At 39.1% G+C, this 6,912-nt stretch overlaps 1 pseudogene; it reads right to left on the bottom strand.

The window, feature by feature from the left end:
- Window positions 1-819: 819 nt before the first annotated feature.
- Window positions 820-1,866, bottom strand: LOC110586481 (annotated as a pseudogene).
- Window positions 1,867-6,912: the final 5,046 nt, after the last annotated feature.

The following is a 6,912-nucleotide window of genomic DNA, read 5'->3' as shown; positions in this document are numbered from 1 at the left end:
CCTTCTTTCCAATGGATTTTTCAATTCTGGATCCCCACGCAACCTGAGCTATTAACTGTTTGCCTTAATGAATCCTGACATCCTTACACTGCCCTGTGTTTGTAGAAACTTTTTCCTCTTCTTGGGATGACATTTCAGTCATCTATACTGACCTATATCTCATCTATATATCAAGCTCCAATTCCAACATTGTCCTCCATGTTTCACATAAAGGCAGTAGGGGTCCCCTTCTTGCCCTAAGTCGCTGGTGCACTATGGATGCTTCCTTCCTGGCTCTTCTCATTTGCTCTTTTCTGAACACACACAGGGCTTTGTACTACTTGCATGGCATTTCATTTCATCTCCTATTATAGTTCGTCATAAATGTCAGTTTATCCTTTTGAATTGCTAATTTCTTGTGAGGAGGAATTATAATTTTTTCCCTCCACATGCCACAAAAGAGAAATCAGTAAATATTGGTTATATCCATGAATAAAATGATTAACAACTTTTATTTTAGAGTTCTTATGTTTTTTCTTTTTTCTTTAAGTAAAAATTTAGTTTATTCATCTGTTTATGACACAGTACACAAGAGGCAAAGTGGTTCACATCATAGATTTCACTTCCAACTCCTTGGAATGTTCATTTCTTTGGCTAAAAGAAACTAGACATGAGAGGCAGGCAGTGCTTAGGCAACTGACGTAAGGATGGGGAGGGGGTGATGCTAACACCATCCTTGCGGGGACAGGCACAAGGGGACTGTTAGTCACAAGCTATTTTCTAGAACTGTTGGCTGGAAACAAAGGAGCACCACTCCTGGGTGCTCCTCAGTCATGGGCCTTAGTCATCCCCACCACACAGGTACAGCAGCGCTTTCTGGTAGTCCCCCTTCGTGTCTTGCTGGATGTAGTAGTAGTACAGGGACTTGCCGTACTTTCTCTTGAATTCAGACCTAATTTTCGACATGTCCACTTCACTGCAAGAGACCATGATTCTAATCAGGACTTTATCACGAGTCCCCTTGCCCTTCATGGAGTCGTATAGCTGGTCAGCAAAATACAAGGGCTTGTTCTGAATGCACTGGACCAGGTTCAGGAAAGCATTTTTTCAGGTCTCCTTTGACCTTCTTGATGCTCTCCAGCATGTCATAAGGGCTGTAGCTCTTGTACCTTTCAAATACTTTCTGGAGGTGACACACACTCTGCTCAGTCATGATGCTGATCCACTTGGGCACATCAGTTCCTTTCCTCTTCACTCCAGCATCATAGAGATCCCAGGCATCTTGGTCAATCAGTTCATAATCAATGACAGAGCCATCCTCTGCTCTTCTACCCTTTGCAAGGGCAACCATCAGCTTACGGAAGTCACCAGATGTGTCAGAAATGATGTCCTTCTCCAGATCAGTCTTGTACATTTCTTTGTAGACTCTGTTAATTTCCTGAAGCTCTTGGTTGGTCCTTGAGCAGATGATCTCAATGAGGGAGTCCTCGTCAGTCCCCAGCCCCTTCATGGAGGCTTTTAGCTCAGAAGCATCATAATGAGCAGGTGTTTTCAATAGGCCCCAAATCACGGTCTCCAGGTGGCCGGACAAGGCTGACTTGAGTGCTGATGCAAGTTCCTTTTTGGTCCTTCTCTGTAGGCGAAGGCAATATCCTGTCTCTGTTCATTGCTGCCGTTGGTCAAAATGTTGACAATGGTGACCTCATCCACACCTTTGGTCTTGATGGCTGTTTCAGTGTTCAGAGCATCACGCTCAGTATCAAAATTGGTGTATGCTTTGACCAACATGTATGCACTTGGGGGCGTGGAGTGATCACCCTCCAAGCTGAGTTTGCAGAGAATTTCGTGAACAGTAGACATTTTGAAGGAAGCTGGGCCCGGCGCTGAGAGCTGCAAGCATCCCCAGTTGTAGAGCCTCTTATGTTTTTTCTTACCAACCTAAAGACAAAGTAGATTCTTCGACATATTATTTCCTTGTTTTCATTCATGCACAATCTCCTTAATAGATGGTGGCTTGAATTCAAGTGAATGAGTGTTCTTTTTTTTTTTTTTAATTTTTTATTTTTTTATTCTTATGTTAATCCCCATACATTACATCATTAGTTTTAGATGAAGTGTTCCATGATTCATTGTTTGTGCATAACAACCAGTGCTCCATGCAGAATGTGCCCTCCTCAATACCCACCACCAGGCTAACCCATCCTCCCACCCCCCTCCCCTCTAGAACCCTGTTTGTTTTTCAGAGTCCATAGTCTCTTCATGGTTCGTCTACCCCTCTGATTTCCCCCGCTTGAATGAGTGTTCTTTTAAGGGAGGAATTTTATTCTTTCAAATTACATAATCCTTTGGTACATCTAGACCTTTTTGATTTTCATAATTTTCAAGTATTATACATGTGATTATTTTTTGTTGTTGTTCTTTAGAAAGGTCAAACCATAGATTTTAGGTACAAAGGGGTCTTTTCTTTATTCTGGATTTTTAAAAAAATTTCTTTTAAAAAGATCTGTTTCACTTGTTCCAAAAAATTTACTCAACTTGTTTATTAGGAAAACATTTCCCCAATATTGAACTTTGCTAGTGGGCTAAAGTTATAAAACAGTCTGGAGAATTTGGGCAAGGAAATTCTTCAGTTTCATTGTTATTACTATAACCATGATAGTAGAGTTAAAATGGTGTTTCTTGGAATTAAAAAAAAAAACATATGCCATAGATTCTGTGGCCTTGTTATTAATTTTAAAATCCTAACATTTACCAATAGTCACATCAGCCAACATACATCTCTTTCTTTACTATCTGCCTAATAGCATTTGAGGGCAAATTTTCCCCATGAGATCAGTGATGAAATAAAAAAATATGTTCTTGGTTTTATGTAGAACTTCATCTTAGACTATTTCTATTGTTGGAACCCTGTGAGGAATTAATTCCAGGTAAAACATTAAGGAATTACTTGTTTATCCATTCCTTTAAAAAAAAATTAAAAAAAAATTCAGTTAGCCATTTGTATTTCTTCTTCAATAGACGAATGGATAAAGAAGATGTGGTCCATATATGAAATGGACTATTACCCAGCCATCAGAAAGGATGAATACCCAATTTTTACATCAACATGGATGGGACTGGAGGAGATTATGCTAAGTGAAATAAGTCAAGCAGAGAAAGTCAATTATCATATGGTTTCACTAATTTGTGGAACATAAGGAATAGCAAGGAGGACATTAGGAGAAGGAAGGGAAAAATGAAGGGGGGGGAGATAGGAGGGGGAGACAAACCATGAGAGACTATGGACTCTGAGAAACAAACTGAGAGTTTTAGAGGGGAAGGGGGTGAGGAGATGGGTTAGCCCGGTGATGGGTATTAAGGAGGGCATGTACTGCATGGAGCACTGGGTGTTATACGCAAACAATGAATCATGGAACACTACATCAAAAACTAATGATGTACTGTATGGTGACTAACATAACATGATAAAATTAAATTTAAAAAATTCAATTAGCCAACATATAGTACCTCATTAGTTTTAGATGTAGCATTCAGTAATTTATCAGTTGCGTGTAACACCCAGTGCTTATCACATCATGTGCCCTCCTTAATGCCCATCACCCAATTACCCCATCTCCCCACCCACCTCCCCTGCAGCAGCCCTCAGGTTGTTTCCCAGAGTCAAGAGTCTCTCATTGTTTGTCTCCTTCTCTGATGACTTCCCACTCAGTTTTCCCTCCCTTCCCCTATGGTCTTCTGCGCTTTCTTATGTTCCACATGTGAGTGAAACCATATGATAGTTGTCTTTCTCTGTTTGACTTATTTCGCCCAGAATAATACCCGCCAGTTCCATCCATGTCGATGCAAATGGTGGGTATTCATCCTTTCTGATGGCTGAGTAATATTCCATTGTGTGTATATATATGTATATATATACACACCACATCTTCTTTAGCCATTCGTCTGTTGATGGGCATCTTGGCTCTTTCCACAGTTTGGCTATTGTGGACATTGCTGCTATGAACATTGGGGTGCATATGGCCCTTCTTTTCGCTACATCTGTATCTTTGGGGTAAATACCTAGTAGCACAGTTGCTGGGTCGTTGGGTAGCTCTATTTTTAACTTCTTGGGAACCTCCATATTTTTTCCAGAGTGGCTGTACCAGCTTGCATTCTCACCAACAGTATCCATTCCATTTATTTAAAATGACTGAGTTTCAGGGGTGCCTGGGTGACTCGGTTGAGTGTCCAACTCTTGGTTTTGGCTCAGATCATGATGTCAGGATTGTGGGATCGAGCCCTGAGTCCAGCACTGTGCTCAGTATGGAGTCTGCTTGAGATTCTCTCCCTCTCTCTGTGCCCCCTGCTGGCTCTATCTTAAATCTTAAAAAAAAAAAAAAAAAAAAAAGGCTGTTTCCATTAGATCAATACACTAGATCTTTTTTACTTAAACACTATAACATTAATTCCAACATTAAAATCAAAGTAATCTTACATACAAAATCTTCCTGGACCTGAAAGGTTTTCTGGAATCTCCTCTACGAAAAATAATATAAGCTAATTGTCTTATAAGTAATTATTTAACTTAATTCTTTTTTTTTTAAAGATTTTATTTATTTATTTGAGAGAGAGAGAATGAGAGAGAGAGAACACATGAGAGGGGATAGGGTCAGAGGACGAAGCAGACTCCCTGCCGAGCAGAGAGCCCGATGCGGGACTCGATCCAGGGACTCCAGGATCATGACCTGAGCCGAAGGCAGTCGCTTAACCAACTGAGCCACCCAGGCGCCCTATTTAACTTAATTCTTAAAATATTCCTATGAAGTAGTTATTATAAACATCTAATTTTAAAGAAGAAAAAACTGAAACTCAGATAAGTTGCCTGGGCTACTAAGTGGAATTGTCAGAAATCAAATCCTTTCTGATTCCAGAAAGTTAAGTTCTTTTTTTTCTAGTTTTGTGATGTTTTAAACTTACCTCCATGTCAATAGACTAAGACTGTGAATATTCTCTACTGCTGCTAACTAACACAAAGTTAGTGGTTCATTATTATTATTATTATTATTATTATATTTATTTATTCATTTGAGAGAGCGAGAGGGACATCACAAGCAGGGGGAGAGGCAGAGGGAGAAGCAGGCTCCCTGCTGAGCTAGGAACCCGACATGGGGCTTGATCCCAGGACCTGAAGATCATGACCTGAGCCGAAGGCAGATGCTTAAACATCTGAGCCACCCAGGCACCCCAAAGTTAGTTCTGACTCTTCTATGTGTGTGTATATATGTGTTTCCTTATAGTCTTTGATTCAGCATGACGTTTTCTTCAGAAAGGCCTGTTGAGATTTTGTTTGGAATTGCCTTTAAATTGTAGCTCAAGTAGGGGAGAACTGAAATATTTGTGATCATGAGCATGATATCTGTTTATTTGGGCCATCGTTAATTTATCCCAGTAATGTTTTATAGTTTTTAGTGTACAGCTCTTGTACATATGCACTATGTTGAAATATATCACTAAATAGATCGTATTTTCAATGCTTTTGGCAATATTTTAAAAATTTCACTTGTTTGTTGCTAATATATAGATATATGGTTGTTCTTTGGTAGATTGACCTTCATCCCGTGGCCTTAATAAATTGATTTATTCTAATATCTTTTTTGTAGGTTCCTGGGTGTTTCTATGTTAGGTGTTGGCAAACCATAACCTATGGGCCAAATCCAGCCCACCATCTAATTTTGTCAAGCAGAGTTTTATTGGAACACAGTCATGCCCATATTTTTACACAGTGTCTAGAATGTTAGAGTTCTGGTTATGGTAATGGTGTTGGATAGTCAGAACAGAAACCTATGGCCTCCAAAGCCATATTCACTATCTGGACATATTCATAAGGATTCTAGGGATTAGAGTATGGATTTCTGGGGATCCACTTTTAGAATTCTGGCTACCACAGATCTGGTTGTATAAATCTATTTCTTGTAATTTTCTTTCTATTTGTCAGGTCTTTGTGAGTGTGTGTGAGCATGCAAGTGTGTACACTTGTGTGTGTTTAATAGACTTTATTTCTTATAGCAGTTTTAGGTTCATAGCAAAACTAAGCTGAGTGTTCAGAGATTTCCCCTCTATCTCCTGCCCTCACACATGCATAGCCTCCCCCATTATCAATACCGCCCAGAGTGGTATATTTGTTAAAATTCATGAAAGTACACTGACACATCATTATCACCCAGGATTCATAGTTTACATTAGCGTTCATTGTTGGTGTGTTAGGGTTCACTTTTAGTGTTTGAGGATTTGTGGTATGCATCTTTAACTTATCACAGTCTACCTTTTAAACAATATAGTAGTTTATATAGAGCATGAAATCCTAGAATTCATAGGACATGAACTGTTCTTATGTTTGGGACTGGATTTTTGTGTTTCTCGATTTTTGGCTTTGTTGTAGGATATTGAGTTACTTGGAAGCATTTAGATCTTTTCAAGGCTCCTTTTTAATATTTTCCAGAACATATTTGTCCAGAACAGTCTTTAAAGTATAATTTGACCCTATCTAAACCAAGAATTTTTTTTGTGATTTTTTTTTCTTTCTGTACTTTTATTGAGATATTTTTCTATTGTCTTCAAATTCACTAATACAGTTTTCTGTTCCTAGTCTAAGTCTATATAATGTACTCTTACATTCAGATAATGTATTTTTGTCTTTCCAGAATGCCCATTATAATCTTTTTATAGATTTTAATCCATTCTGCCTATTTTCCCCTCTTTTTTTTTTTTTTTTTTTTTTTTTTAAAGAGTTTATTTATTTATTTGAGACAGAATGAGAGAGAGAGAGAGCTCATGAGGGGGGGAAGGGTCAGAGGGAGAAGCAGACTCCCTGCCGAGCAGGGAGCCCGATGCGGGACTCGATCCCGGGACTCCAGGATCATGACCTGAGCCGAAGGCAGTCGCTTAACCGACTGA

This window comes from Neomonachus schauinslandi, chromosome 7 (genome assembly GCF_002201575.2).
Source record: "Neomonachus schauinslandi chromosome 7, ASM220157v2, whole genome shotgun sequence".
Classification (NCBI taxonomy): Eukaryota; Metazoa; Chordata; class Mammalia; order Carnivora; family Phocidae; genus Neomonachus; species Neomonachus schauinslandi.
This window is presented reverse-complemented; position numbering and strand designations above follow the sequence as displayed.